The following is a 16,496-nucleotide window of genomic DNA, read 5'->3' on the forward strand; positions in this document are numbered from 1 at the left end:
CTAAGAATTAATAAATATATCATGGTATAAGCAATTTTAATTCAATATCAGCTAGGCTGCCAAATCTTTTGTGTTCTGGGTTTTTATGCTGCTTTAATGATTTTTGGTTTTTATTGATTGGCTTTTTAATGGTTGAGAATTTTAAAAATTTACATTTTTATATCTTATTATTATATGTGAGCCATCTCAAGCTGGTTTCTGAGGATGTAGAATATAAATGTTTTAAATACGTAAATAAATAAATATCTTATTTCAATATGCATCTGAGAAACAGATTCTGGCTAGTGTCAGATTGTGCCACAATAAATCTATGAGTGTTTTAAGTGACACAAGAATGTTTTGTTGTTGTCATTTCCTGGGGAAAAATTATATATGAGAATGTCTTAAAAATGTGCAGAATCTTGTTTAATTTATTCAGATTTCAGCCACTGGATTAAAAAATAACTTTTTAAGAATGATGTAGCAGCTATCCTTTCAAGGTTAGTATTCGTTCTCCTTGGCTCGTTTCTTGCAAGAAGTGCAAACTATGGAGATAGCAAAAGCTAAATCAAATGAAAACACCCAAATTGTCGACAAAATGCTATACGTTAGCATTTTCTTGGCCTTTTTTGCTGACAAGCCTTGGCAATCCTGGAAAGAAATACTAACAATAATCTGATTATAGAGTTCCTTCCATGCTGAAGTAACTGAAGGAGCCAGACTATTGGTCATTGTGGTACTCTTTCTTCACCTGCTGCCTTTGATGTGTGGATTAAAAAATAGACAATCGGAAAAGGATCTGCTGCTGACTTCATCCTGGTATCAAGTGCATTTTAAGATCCGATGAAATACTATACATAATGCATACTTACCAAAATGATTCAACTGTTAACCCCTGTGGCATCTCACTGAAAAAGGAATAGTCATAACTGAATATTTGCATAGAATGCCTTCATAAAATGCCTTCATATGGGCTCTTAAACCAACTTTGGCTTCTGAGTGTCTCTGGACAGCTGCATACAATGTAGTCTAGGCTATTACACTGCTGTAATTTGAGAAAAGATCACAGCTGAACAGATTTGTTTAATTTTGTCAAATATGTAGGAGACAAAGCAAGAACAAAATGGCTACATTGAAAATTACAAGAATTCAAATGTTTTTTCTACATTATAGATCTACATTATAGAACTTATCTAAATGCAACACATGTGCCTGGGCCTATTTAGTGGTTGACAGTAGTTCCTACCAACTGTTGAGCAGGAAGTAAAGAAAGAGGAATGATGAATAGATCTCCCTTGCTCCCTTTCCCAAAGATCTGATTGGTGCTATGGCTTATTTTCTAACAGGCAGCCTCAGCAGTCAAATGGGAGGAAGAGCCCTGCCCACAGCATCTGTCTGTGCATGCCATTCCTCATTCTGTGTACAAAAATCTGTTTTTGTATTTCCCTAGCTGGATAAGAGTGCATACATACTTCCTCACACAACTATAAAGTTCTCAAGGTTGTAAACCAAGGTTGGCAACTCTGGTTTGGAAAATTCCCAGAGATTTGAGAGGGAACATTTGGAGATGAGAGGGAACGCAGAAGCATATAATGACCAAGAATCCATGCTCTAATACAGTCATTTTTTTCCAGGACAACTAGGGATGCCAGCGTCCATGTGGGACCTAGGGAATCCCCCAGAATCACATATCAGCTCCAGACTACAGAGATCAGTTCCCCTGAAGAAATTGATGATTTGGAGGGTAGACTCTATGGCATTGTACCCTGCTGAGTTCCCTGTGCCCCCCTCCTGGCTACATTCCCAAATCTACAGGAATTCCCTATCCTGGATCTGACAACCCTACCCTCTCATCCCCTTTCAGTGTCCAGCAGGGGACATGGCACCCTAAAAGTGATCTCTGTAGTTGGGAGATCAGTTGTAATGATGAAAGATTTCCAGGCCCCACCTGGAGGGTAGCAAACCTATAGTCAGCAAAATGTAATAGTTAGATCTCAGTCATTGAAACCAATAGAACCAAAGCAATAAATAGATGCAAATTTTAAAAAGTAAAACTGCAAAACAGTAGTGGAGAACAACATATGTTAATAAAATATGAATAAAATAGAGATTAATCTTAGCAGTAAAACCGCAACACAATTAAAACTAATAGTAGTAGTAGCAGTAATACTAATAGCGGTAATAAAAACAGAACTAGCCATTTAAGCAATAATAAAACTTAACATTAAAACTATAAGTACCTAAATCATGGTACTTAAAGCTAAATAGTAAAGAGGCAGAAATGTATCTTAATATTTAGAGAAGACTTACCTAGGATAAGGTAGTCTCCAAGACACATTGGTCTCAGTCAGTTTTTAGAGTTCTAAAAGAAGTAAGCAGTAATAATAGGTGGAACCATCACCTTTTAAGATGGCAACTGGATACAGTATGCTGAAACAGGTAAGACAGTTGGTGGTCATCTCAAATATGAACCATATTATATCTCAGTTTTGTTATTCAACTCATATCAAAACTTTGGGGCCATTTGACTTATCTCCAAGTCTCATCTCATAACCCACATTTTCTTTTTGCTAATAGGGGAGGTCCTTCCATACTTTAAAAAATATGTTTTTAATTGAAAGGTCTCTTTGAAGTTTAGGAAAATAGACACAACAGGCAGAAGAACAGCTGGCAGTAAGTACAATGAATGACTAATTATCACTAACAAAAGTTCTCTCAGTATGAATAAAGCCAGGGGCTACATGCAGAGATCAGTATAGAAAGTTAAAAGGAATATTTTTGGAAAAAAGATTAAAATCAACCTGAATACACAAATTTGACAGAACAGTAAACACTTCTGTAGGCAGGACATGTAAAACCCAGATGGCAAATCTTGCCAAAACAACCCTCGCCTCTTCATTCTAAATTGTATACACTAAATCCCTTTTTTTTTAGTGTTGGAATTACCAGCTTTTATTAGTTTTTATAGAATATAGGTTAGAATAGAAAAAAGAAAAAAATTAGAGTACCTCAAATATTGAACTCCCATATAGTTGTTCCCTCCCTTATTCAACTAATACATTTGTTTACTTTCTATATAATCTGTATAGTAATGCCATAGTTCTTTAAATTCTTCTGTATGTTAAAACTAGTTAGCTTGGCCATTTTGGATAGTTCTCCAAGTTTATCTAACCGAGTTTATCCATTATCTTTGGTGTCTCCTGCTGTTTCCAGATTTTTGCTGTAACTATTCTTGTTCCGGTAGTTGCATGAAAAAAGAAATCTTCAGCCTTTTGAGGAATATTATCTGGCATTACACTTAATAATATATAATCACAGGAAATTATATATGCACAGGAAATACACAGGAAATTTGATATTCAACATTGCTTCTAATATACTAAAAATTTTGTCCAAAATGTCCTAATTTTTTTACAACACTAAAACATTTGATAAAAAGAACCAACCTTTTCTTTGCATCTCCAACACTTATAATATTCTTTATAGATTTTATTGATAAATCTTTTTTTTTCCTGGAAAAAACATTCCTCTTATTTGTGTCATATGGAAGACTGTCTCTAGGTCACAGTGGTAATGGCAACATTTCTAAAAATCGGAAATGGTTCTTTCCATGAACAAGACCAGTTTGTGGGCTTCTTGTCCTTGCTGTTGTATAGAAGCCTTTCATTAATATTTTTCACTAGCTGGTGAAATATGACAGTTCTTTCATAGCGTTGAACTGTCTGAATTCCCGTAATATATACATTCATCTCATCTCAGCAACATACTTGACCAACAGTTTGTCCAGTTTTTGTTGTGTTTAAAATGGGACAAAATTTGTTTGACTAGAGGCAGTGATAGTATCAAAGAAATATGTTTCTGCACTTTGAATAGTGAGGCAACTTTTAAACAGTTTCTCTTTAAAATTATAATCTGTTCCTGGGACTACTCTGGGCTGGATATACTACTGCCATGAATAGACTGTATCTCCAAAGAATTCTAACCAAACATTCACATAGTCCATGGAAATTTTGAAGGACATAGCCTATTTGTGAAAGAGACAAACAGTAAGTGTGAACTGAATAGAAAGTAATAAACTTACATACCAAGACCGCTACCTCAGCTCCCATGCTGGAGCACAAATATGGGGTGGATGAGGTGCACTAGGCCAAATGCTCCCCTGTGCAGGAGCAGGAAAAGTCAGAGCAACCTGCCCTGGCTCAAACACAAGCCCGCAGCCTGGTGCAAAGCCTCCAGTGCGGAAACGGTCCAGGACATCTTGAGGTTTCAAGATATGCATCCCTTCATTCTATGATTCATAGACAATTGTCCCATGATTCATTCCTCATAGTTCATTGGATCTTATCTGTTGGAAGCACACACATTCAAATATTTGACCTGAATACTGGCAGTTCTTGTAGCAATATTGTCTCATTTGGGGAGGCCACACAAGAAGACGACTGCTGTTAAGAGAATACGTCCTGTGTTTTGCTAAATGGTGTGTTTTGCTGAATAGTCCTGTGCTTTGCTAAATCTGTGGCTTCTAATATTGCAAATGACTGCATGTGAAGAGTTGTCTAAGGACAATTGTGGTTGTCAGAAAAATAAATGTTTCCTTCCTAGATTTCTTCACTTGATAAGATCATAGTAAGTTTCCAACATCTCAGAACAGGGTCTAAAAGAGCATCTAGGTACCACTCCAATGGGAATGTTTACCCAAACTTCTGAACCCTTTTGGCATCTGGAAATGGAAAATATCTTTCATTATAAATGCAAGTCCCTAGGATAAAAGGAGACTGGAGTTTCAACTCTAGCTCGTAAATGCTTTTTTCTTAGAGTGTTAAAGAGAAACAGTAGAGCAACCCTAGTACATTTGATGAAAAATATTAACAAGTGCTTCATACCCTTAGAGCTTTACATGTATGCCTAGAAAACACAAGAAGCCTGTTTCTTGCACATCATGTAAAGTTTGCTTGAAAATGAAAACACTGAAAAGAGAGACTTTGAATGCCTCAAACTATATTTGAAGTAACTTCTTAAAATGTTGTTTAATAAAATAAACTCAAGCATCTTTTCTTGAGGGGAGGGCTTAATGAGATTGGACTCTGCATTATTTTAATTTAGAATTGTAATCCACCTTGAGTCTCCGGGAACAGACAAATTATACATATTTTAATAAATTAATTTTAGAGTCAGCAAATATTGTAGAATGAATAGTGAAAGGAAATCGATCTTATGGCTGATGTTTTCCTAAATGGGGGAAAGGCAAGGGGGTAAAACAGATTCATTGATATTACCCTTAGAACAGCTATAATCCTGTGACCTATGAAATTAAAGGTAGGCAGACTCCATCTTGGATCAAATCAAGAAAACCTGATTATAACTGAGTGCAATAAAAATGCCATCTCATTGTAAGATAGCCACATTCCAGTTCGAAAATGGCACTCCCCTCCATCAGGGTATATTTTATGACTCTTGTAGAATCTTCCCACAACCAGATTAAACTGAATAAACAATACTTGTTGGGCGATAATCTGACATTCCACTCTAGGGAATACCCAGAATCTTACCAGCCTGCCAGATAAAGCATTGAAACATTCAGTCAGCAAGGACAACTTCATTTCCTACTCCACTAAAGTTTCCCTCAAAGGCCGAATTAACATGGGTGGAAAAGGCTGAGAGGGAGATCATATGGAAGCAGGGATAATCCCTGCTTCCACAAGAAGCTGATGCCTGGCTGTCCCCCTCCCAGGCTGTCCCCGGATTGGGCCCCCGTTTGCCCTGCTTGAAGGGAATGTGAAAGAATTTGCTTTCCTTTTTTTAAAGTGGGGGACAATGGGGCCTGTCCAGTGGCATCCTACAGTGGCCCAGAGGGGGCAAAAAATACCCCACTCAGCATTGCGGTGCTTCACCATGCCATGGGGCAGACTGGGGCTTGCTTAATTTGTTTTCCTGCAAAATAACTTCCTGCCTCCCTCCCCCATGTGGCAGAACCTGGTTCAGAGAGACATATTTAAGCAGGGGACCAGGGGTCCTGCTGAAATGTTTTCCCTACAGGGACATTTCTGTACTGGAACAGGTTGAGCGCTGAAAAGTGTCCCTTGTGAGGACACAGAAAGCTGCAGAGCATAAAGTTCTGCAGAGTAATTGGCCAGAGTAATCCAAGAGAGAGACATTTTGTTTCTTGAAGAGCAAGGTGTGGAATGGATTGTAGGGATAAATGGCCTCCCTTTTGACCCACTCAAGTTAGGATTCAAGGGCCCTACTTGTCTTTTTCGGTGAATACCTGTATCCAATCTCTCTGTCTCTGTGTCATCTCCCAAACATTTCTCAGGCCTATGTATGCAGACGTTATGACAAGGAGGTTTCTGTGTAATTGCTAAACATGCAAGATTCTCTCAGAAGAAGCACATATGCTAGCTCTTGGCCTGCAGAAGAACTTTGCTAGAGAAGCTGTTGAGTGTAAGTCCCTGAATCATATGTTATTTTAAATAATGTATTTTAAAACAAGGCGAGAATCTCATTGTGCTCAAGCTATTGGTAGCACGTTCCCCTTTCTTTATTATCAAAATTAAATTTAAAAAATTGAATATACATTATAGAAACAGGAATAATATTCCAAAACGTTTGGCATAATGCGGTTTTTTGGGATGGACAGATTCTGACTCCTAGGTTTGTGGTGAACCCTACAGAAGAGTAACAGTTGGACAATAAAGCAAAGTGAAACATGGAAAAAAAGAAGAATGAAAGTACCAGATTTGTATGTGTGACCAGTGTGCTGTGTAAAACAACTTTATAGAGGCAACATATCTAATAAAATGCTGTAATCTGTGGAAAATACAATAGAAAATATAGTTGCAGTAAAATAATTGCTTTTGATTGATTTTAGGCACACTTATTACTTGCTCTGTGGGTGTTCTGTCACTTGTAATATGAGCTGAACTTCCACAGAGAAATATCCTGGAGAGAACAAATTGTTCAGCCTCTGAGACTTGTTAAAACTTTGTTACTCCACTCTTTCATGTGCCTTCTATGCAGACTTGCTGACTTCTCCATATTTGATTTCTTTTTTGGCTGACTCTCAATGACACCTTTCCCCCCTAAAAAAAAGAAGTAAAAAACAGCACATTCTTCTCCATCCTGAATATAGTCTAAAATTTTAGGCATCATTTCTGTGTCTTTGTAACACATAACCTTATTACAGACATACCCTGGATTGGAAACTGGTTATATTTATAGTTTGGACAGGTGTGTTTTAATAAGTTGTTTCTGTTGACTTACAGAAGTACCTCTGAAGTGCAATCCCATGCATCTCTACTGCCTGGCATGTCGCTGCCTATGACCATGATCTCTCCAGCACAATAGCCTCCTGTTCTCGGCATAGGGCTGCAGTGTTTGTTTCTGGGGTGGAAATGACGGCAACGTATGTCTCTGCTCTGAAAACACATGCTTTGAATACTATACATACGTGTCCAGGCCATTTCTACCATGTCCCAATGTGTGCTTTCATACCTTTCTTCATAGTATTGCTTTCATACTTTTTTATATTTGTTGTTTTGTGGCTGTTGATATTAGAACTCTGAAATTTCTAGCCCCAGGTCCCACTGCTGCTAGGTATTTCATTTTCACTGAGTCCTGTTTTCAAAATTAAAGGCTGGTTGAAATGCATTTGCACTGGGTGCAGAAGACTTTTACAGCCAATGGCAAAGTCAAAGATAATTCAATATGTGCAGATTCCTAATGTTATGCTTGAAGTCTGGGTCAAGTACATACATTTGTTCAGCCTTTGCCTTCCTCTTTGAATCCTTTAATACCTCAGTCCCTTCACCATTATCCAGACATCTGAGTTGCCAAGCCATTCTTTTCTGTTATCAGCTGGAAGCGTAACCTCCTTCACATGCAGTATGAACTTCTTGTCTTTACATTTGAATCTCTCCATCAACTTGCTCTCCCATCTATCTGGCCATATCACCTGACATCTCTCTTCCTGTGAACTGCACAGTAATCTTGGCTGTCCTAAGGTCTGCTCTGTGAAATGACTCTATCCATCCTCTCTTGCTTTCCTCTGTGTCTGAAACCAAGGGTGCTGAGAAGCCACTGTGTCCTGTTGTAAATATTCCTCTTTGAGGATCCTGTTTGAGGATCCTGTTTGAATAGAAATGATGTGTGGATTCTATTCCATAGCGATACTTTCCTCCATGAATCTCTGTAGTATTGCTGATCCCCATCAGCATCCTGGGTCATGGGATTGTATAGCTGTGCAGCCCTGTTTGAAACATTATTTAAAAACATCTACATATTACTGCCTCTTTATTTTCCTTCAGATCCCTCCTCAAAAAGTTTTGGGTAGCCATATTGATCTGCTAAAGAATAGTTAGATTTTAGTAGCACCTTAAAAACCAACAAATGTTTGGAGGTATATGGGAATTTTTGTTGGCAGAGTTTGAGGAGTTCAGCACCAGATTGCTTAAATCTGGTTTTATTTAGAAGAGAAACAACTCTGTAAAGAAAGAGGAGAGGTCCTAACTGTTATGTTTTCATTAATTCAATCTGTTTATTATAGAAGCAAATTAGGAGAAATGATGCCCAACAACACAACAACTTTTATGAGCATATAAAGAAAGTATGGTCAAATAAACAGGAAGTCTCAAAATGAGCAAATAATCGATGAGAAATACACATCTCCAATGCCCCCTGTAGAATATTCTTCATATCCTTTTGAATTATGCTACAGATCTTGCATATTAACACAGTTTTGATGAAGGAAACTTTGACTTTTGAAGATTATATTCCCAAAATCTTGTTAGTCTCTAAATTTCTACTGGTCTCAAATTTAGCTGTTTCTCAAAAGAAAACACCCACACAAATACCAGAACACAGCAACAGATTGAGCAAGAGATCCGAATAGGAAATGATAAACAAGTAAATCCTCTTCCCCTCCCTCTGTACATTGCTTAGCTGATGTTAATCCAATACAGTCTTCTTTAAAGTTAGTATCATTCTAGAGGGTTCCCATCAGTTTGGAGCCTCTACTCAGGCCAGCACTCCCCCATATGGCAATGGCTGCCTTCAGCAGGCCCCAGGTAATAGCTCTGTCTGCCTCGATGGAATCAGCACAAAAAAGAGATTCTCCTCCTCGTGCCCCAAAACTTTGAAATCTCTGAAATAGGACCTCTAACATAAACAGAGCTGAAGATGAAATCAGCATCTGATTTCCTCATAAAATTGTAGTTGAAGCTCTGCTTCTCTGTGGACTCACAAAATATTATATGTAATTTTTTGCCTTTGTCTTACTTATTATTATTAATAATAATTTGTTATATGTATACTATTTGTAGATTACTGTATATCACTGCCCATACATGTATTTGCATTTTTTAAAATTACATTTAGCATATTCGTTATTTTTATGGTCCTCAAAATCTAAGTTTTTACCAGTTATAATCAGGGCATATTTTACCTGGGATCAACTACCTCTAAATTGTTTCAGGGGGTAGCCATGTTGGTCTTCAGTAGAACAGTTAGATTCAAGACCAGGAGTACCTTAGAGATCAACAAGATCTTGGAGGCAAAAGGGAGCTTTGACTGTTGCTGATATATCGAATGTAGTGTTCAGCCTCTAGATTAACTTTAAAAAATTCTGTTAGTGGTTGCAGAATTGCCCTAGTTAAAGTTGGCTGCTGGTCTTAACATCTGCTTACCGTGAAAAGTTGCTGTAGTCAGTAGGAATACACCTCCAAGTCTGTTAAGACTGCAGAAAGTGCATTTCTGAAATGCCATGTTTGCTTACAGTGAGAACTGTAATGGCACAGAATGCTGGATCTGGTGTCATCTTGAAATCATTATACTGTTTAAAAGCAATTATTCTAAATTCAGAATGCTGGGTTTGCATATATTAAAGTTGGCATCTTCGGGAAATTTGTATTGACTTCAACAATGAAAGTGCTTGACTTTTTTGTTCACAGCTGCCTCTTGCAAAACTGGAGTCTCAGCCATTGGGCAATCTTTTCCATCTCATCCTGCAATTTCTCTATCTTATAGTCAAACTTGATGTCATTTTTTTATATGTGTTTGCCTCAAGGGCTAGCAGCAGTACTGTAGCTTCAAGTTCTGTGTAAAAAGCAGGCCCAATTCTGATTCAAATCATGGCCAGGGAGAATAGAGGCTCTGCCTCCCCCTGTACCACTTTTGACAGTCAAAACAACTTGGGGATAGTGGGAGGGTATTATTTACTTTGACAGGAGGACACAGAGAATACCCCTCTGTAGCCTACCCCTAATTGAATAGACTGCCAAAAATCACATGGGGAGGGGGAGGCAGAATTTCTTCCTACCTGTGCTCCCTGGTCCTGATCAGAACCAAGCCCATCTTTTTGCACAGGAGTTGCCACGGGAACTTGCAGGTGTAGTATGGCTGCAAGTCCTTGTTGGTACTCATGTACAAAGCAACATCTAGTTTGGTTCTTAGTTATACCTTTAAGACATACTCACAGTTTTCTACAAGAGGGAGAAACATGAAATGAAGGACATTTGTTCTTTGTGTGCCTTGAGTCTAACAGGGTTGCCAGCTCCTTGGAGAAGAAACAGTCCTCAATGAGATATTATTTACCTCCATGTTTGGCTTAAACCAGGGCCAGCCCCCACTTGGTGAAATGAGTTTCTGGAAGAGATCTGGGCTCTGATGGAGTTGCAGGGCCTGCAAGATGGAGTTCTTCGAAGCTTTTGGATGGGACATGTGAGTGGGCCTCCCTACAAAAAACACCCCTGTCAACAAATAGTCTGGAATTAGATACATGGAAAGGGACGATGCTATCTGATCTTGTGATGGACTATGACCTAGTCAATAAAGTTTGACTATTGTAGACAAAAACCCTCCACTCCTAGAGTTTTCCATGCTCCAATAAGATTCGTTGTCAATAAAAGGACAGGATATGGGAGCTAAATTAATTGTTCCCAAGCCTTTCCTATCTTGTTGCTAGATCTCACAAGCAGCCAGTAATTTAGGTTTGGTTATGCAGATGATTCTAGCCAGCAGAGACCAATCAAAAGGCCATCAAAAGGTATACATGGCTTTAAATGATGCCTATGAGGGGACAGAGATGCGAGAAGGGGGTGATCAAATGCTAGATTGTGTTTCATCCTGGTGATGACAGGAGGAGATAAATTCCCTTGACACAAGGGGAATGTGATCTATTTTGCACGTTCCATCTGAGTATAACTAATAGGAAAGAACTCCCTCATCAAAGGCCACCATTACAATGAGGTGGTGATCGCAAAGTACAGGCAGGTAATGGATGGCTGTCAGAAAGTTGTAACTTTAAGAGTAGATAGCTGCCTTAGAATAACAACAGTCAGGCAGTGCCTAGATGGCAGACAGAGAAGCTGATGTTCCTTCAGTAGCTAATTGGAGCAAGTAGGAGATATGGGCACTAGTTGGAACCTGAAAATGTTGACAAATATGGAGCACTGGGATTGCTGACCCTGGTGGTAGAGACTTTATGACCATCTGGCAATAGTGTAGATACCTAAACAGAAGTAGAGAACTACTTGGGGATTCATGTGGGCTCAGAAGAATAGTATGTTTCCTGGTGGAACCCTGGGATGACTGCTAGAGAATCTGACCCTATCAGAGGATCCAAAGTAGAACAACAGTTGTCAGTATGGCCATTTATGCACTGGGAACTTCACTGCCCCAGTTCCCATGCAGGAGCACAAATTGGGGGCGGATGAGGTGCACCAGCCAAATGCTCTGCTTTATGGGTGCAGGAAGATGTAAGGCAACCTGCCTTGACTAAAACTCCAGCCTGCAGCCCGGCATAAAACCTACAGTGCGTAAACAGTCTATGTGAGGTCATTTTGTGACACATACATTACCTAAGTAAAAGTACAGTTCTTCTTACAGATGTCTGATTGGCTGCCCAGAGCTAATGAGCTGCCCCCAAGTGCCTCATTACTTCCTGCAGGATCCAAGGTAGGCCAATGTGTAAGCTGCTTCCTGTGTAGCCTGGCTAGATAGTATCCATTATTAAAGATAGAATTAGTAGGCATATTGGTGAACAAAAGCTATTGAGGAACAATCAATATGGATTCTGTAAAGAAAGATCTTGTCTCACTAATCTTTTAGAAGTCTTTTTGGCAGTGAACAAGCATGTGGACAGGGTGACTCAGTAGATGTTATTTACCTAGACTTCCTCATCAAAGGCTCCCATGACTTAGCATTCATGAGATAAGAGAACAAGTCCTCTGGTGGATAAACAATGGTTAATTAGCAGGAAACAGAGAGTGAATATAAATTGGCAATTTTCACAGTGGAAGGTGGTAAGTGGTAGACTTGGCTCAGTACTAGGTCTTGCACTTTTTAAGTTGTTCATTAATGATTTGAAGTTGGGAGTAAGTAGTGAAGGGGCTAACTTTGCAGATGACACTAAGTTATTTAGGGCAATGAAAACCAAGGGATCTGTTGAGGATGGATGGGTGGGTGTCAATGTGGCAAATGAGGTTCAGCATGGGCAAGTGCAAAACAATATACAGTGGAGTAAAAATCCTAACTATATACATTGTTGAGGTCCAAACTAGTGTTAACTGATGAGGAGCAAGACCTTGGAGTCATGGTAAATAACTCACTGAAGATGTTGACTCAGTGTATGGCAGCAATAAAAAAGATAAATCCTATGTTGGGAATTATTAAGAAGGAAATTGAAAACCAATCAGTCAGCATCATAATGCCCCTGTGTAAATCTATAGGGCAGCCTCCTGTGTACAATTCTAGTCAAAACAACAACAACAACAACAACAACTAAGCATTGGAAAAATGTGGATAAAAGAACAACTAAAATGATTAAGGGAATGGAATACCTTCCCTATGAAGAAAGGTTTTAAAAGGTTACGGCTTGGAGAAACAGCATTTGAGAGTTAACATAATAGAGGATTACAGAATTATGCATGGCATAGAGAAGGTAGCAAAATAAGTACTTCCCTTCCTCACAGTGAAAGAACTTGTGGGCACTCGATGACATTAATGAGCCATAGGTTTAGGACAGATAAGTACTTATTTACTCAACGTGTAATTAATGAGTGGAATTCACTGCCAAGAGGGGATGATATGGGGCAGAGGTCCATCAGTGATTATTAAGCACAATTTATAGATGGAAAATTGTGTCTGGGCATTGATGTTCTATATTTGTGGTGCTTGGGGGGGGCAAGAGTGGGAAGGCTTCTGGAGTTCTGGCCCCACTGGTGGACCTCTTAATGGGACCGGGGTTTTCGCCACTGTGTGACATAGAATGTTGGACTAGGTTCGCTGTTGGCCTGATCCTACATGGCTTCTCTTATGGATAGATTGAAAGTAGCTGCAACATAACAGAAGGTATGTGCTCACTGTTGACTCCGCACGTGGTGCTGTTGCCTCCTACTGCAGGGGTAATCAACCTGTGGTCCTCCAGATGTTCATGGACAACAATTCCCATGAGCCCCTGCCAGCACTGGCAGGGGCTCATGGGAATTGTTGTCCATGAACATCTGGAGGACCACAGGTTGACTACCCCTGCCTTACTGGTTTGCCATGCCAAAGGGCTACTGGACTTGCTCGGCTGGTGTACTGGGTCTTGCTTCCTAATTTGCATGACGTCTCTACTTCAAGAAAAGGTGGGAATGATCACACAAGAAATTTCCACCTTGCATTTTACTTTAAGTATATTGTAGAAAGGAGTAGCATTTGTCTTCCATACTAGGCATGAATGTGCAGGCATGAACTGTTCTGTGATACTGCACTTGCTGTGACAGTTCAATATTTCATACATAAGCCTACTATATAGTATGTGTATATTTGTTACCTGATTTCAGAACAAGCTGGAGGAACAGCTGACTTTGTGAACTCCCTGCACTGAAAAAGCATGGGTTTTGAGGTGAAGTCACCCAAATGTTCTGTTTTTGCAGCTTGATTTGCGGAGGCTCTTGCACATGGGCAGATCGCTTCTGGATGCTGTGAAGCTATGAAGTTTGCCAGACCTGAGGCCCATGGGTGAAATTGGACTCACCAATCTTTACCAGACAACCAACAAGAAGGAGCCAAATGAGCCAAATGAGAAATTAAATGTTTCTAAGTGGATCCCAGGATCTGTATGTGGACATTTTACCAGGAAATACTGACTAGATTTTTTGTAAGGATATGTGAAATGTAGAATAGTCCCTACAAGCATGCTTTTATAATTGAGCGAACTTGTTTGTTTGTTTTTGGCCCAAACAAAGTCAGAAGTCACATTGTAGAAAGCTTTTGCACATGTACTTTCATGTAGACAAATATTTGTCTAAGAAAAAGCTTGTCAGCTTGAGATCTCAGGGGGTGCTGATAGAATCTTTAGAAGAAAAACACTGGAATTCTAGCCTCTCAGCTTGAGAAACAACAAAATGCTTCCAAAAGTCACTATAGGAATGGGTTGGCCTGCTGTGCTGAATGGGGAATCAGTGACAGGACTGGAACAGGATTAAAACACTGAATAGTTTGTGCAGCTGTGAGAAATGAACGTATGTATTTGGGCATGCAGCATTTTGTTTTATAAGGAACAAAAATAATAAAATGTGGTTAGTTTAGCACTACACATTATATCTACCCAGAATTCCAGCAAGGAACACAGAAATTGGTAGTCTTTAAGATTCCTAACTTTGGCAGGAAAATTCCTTGGTGCTGAGTCAGGACTTTTCAGTTCTGTCACTAAAGGACAGGTGCACCTTCCACCACTGTTCAAAGATGCAGTTCATAAGAAACACACACACAAAAAAACCCAGGATGAGTTTAAACCTTTTAACTCCAAAGATTCAAATGCAAAGATGTAGAAGCTCCCCTTCTATAGTAGTATGTGTGTGGACTCAAGTTAATAAATGACTGCATCTTTGTGTCTTTTCCAAATATGGAACATCACATGATGTCACCTGGGTATTTGATTATGCCAATTTCCAATGTCTACCTCCCTGAAGCTCCCAGAAGTTACCATGAAGGCTGGAAACCCTATAGATCCCTTCCTGTATTTTCTCCTAAGAATGGCCTGTGAGGTAGATTACACACACATGTGGAGCAGGGGAGAGATTTGCTCAAAGTTACCCAGAGAAACAAATTATGATTTGCACCTGGATTCCCATCTCCTAGACCATTTACACACTGGAGGTTTCATGCCGGGCTGCAGCCTGGAGTTTTAGTCATGGCAGGTTGCCCCACCATTTCCTGCACCCACATTTGGCCTGGTACACCTCATCCGCCCCCGATTTGTGCTCCTGAATGGGAGCTGGGGCAGTGAAGCTCCCAATGCGTAAATGGTCTTTGTCTGGCCACTACAACAAACTGGCTCTAACATCAGTTGGCAAATAACATCTTGTTAAACCAACAAGATATTTTTTCTTCAGGCAATTGCAACTCTAACAATTTGTGCCCTGTGAAATGGCCCTTGAGAAACACTTGGAATTTCAAAGGATCGGTTGATGCATCACTTGACTAGCTTTTTACTTCTTTCCTAGGCATGTAACCTTCTTCTTATAAAAATGTGAATGAAAGACATTAATTTGAAATTCCAGTCTCCTTGCTGAACCTCCAATAGCTCAAGTATTCAATCTGGTCTTTGGTTTACTGATCAAAAGAAATGCTGAAGCCATAGAACCAGCAGTGCAGCAATATGCAAAACGAAACATTACAGAAGCCAGCTGAATATTTCTTATTTCTCAGCTGACAAAGTAGAGCACCTATGTCAGAAGGGCCATGACTTCAGCAACCAAGAGGCATACCATGATAACTGACCTGGCTATCAAGTTGAATCAACGTCTTGCTGGCTTCCATTCATTTTTTCACAGTTACAGAAATAGCAGTTAATTGTTTTGGTCTCTGGACAACACTTTACAAATTGTTTCAGGTGAGAAGCATCCGCTTAATTTTTCACTCACAATGCTTACAGCTTCTGTACTGTTACATGGGTTGTTGGTCACTCTCCATGTCAAAATAGGATCCTTGGGGTTTAAGGACTGTTTCACTGCTGCCACAAGGGCTGAATATCAAAGCACAAAATTACATACAGCCCCAACTGCCCTGATGTCAGAAGGCAAATCTGGTGTCAGCAGCCTATGTAGTGGTTAAGACTATCAGAGTAGGATCAATCCTGTTGAATTCATTGTCAATCCTGTTGAATTCAGATCGCTTTGAACTTGAGTCTTCCTCTTCCCCCCCTCCCCATTGAAACAGGAAAGTCTTCTGCACGTGGTTAGGGAGGCTCAGAAGCGGGGGGGGGGGCAAATGGAGACTCTTTCTTTGTTTTCTTGAAGGGGGGGAGAGGATCCAAGAAGTCAGAGGAGGGAGGAAAAAAATCTTTTCTTTTCTTGGGGGGGGGGGGAGAACGAAGAAGGCACACAAAAAAATCCAAGGCCGACAGAAGTTGAGAGAACTTAGGGGCTTCTCCTTTAAGGCAGGCTTGTTACATGATCACCTGCAGCCAATCATGGGTCCTCTACCATGGAGGAGAGCCCAGATTCAAAACAATGCAATTTTCTGAATATATTCAG

General features: G+C 39.7%; 1 long non-coding RNA gene across 8 annotated transcripts in view; it reads left to right on the forward strand.

Moving 5' to 3' along the window:
• Positions 1-16,167, forward strand: part of LOC143819116 (uncharacterized) — a 148,713-nt gene extending 132,546 nt beyond the window's left edge. For 7 of the 8 annotated variants that reach the window (XR_013224796.1, XR_013224800.1, XR_013224799.1 and 4 more), the window contains one exon: positions 13,893-16,167. This is a non-coding gene — a long non-coding RNA (uncharacterized LOC143819116). Of the gene's footprint in view, positions 1-11,859; positions 11,929-13,892 lie in introns of all 8 variants that reach the window. The other variant, XR_013224794.1, reaches the window with a different exon arrangement.
• Positions 16,168-16,496: the final 329 nt, after the last annotated feature.

The sequence above is a fragment of the Paroedura picta genome, chromosome 10 (genome assembly GCF_049243985.1).
Source record: "Paroedura picta isolate Pp20150507F chromosome 10, Ppicta_v3.0, whole genome shotgun sequence".
Classification (NCBI taxonomy): Eukaryota; Metazoa; Chordata; class Lepidosauria; order Squamata; family Gekkonidae; genus Paroedura; species Paroedura picta.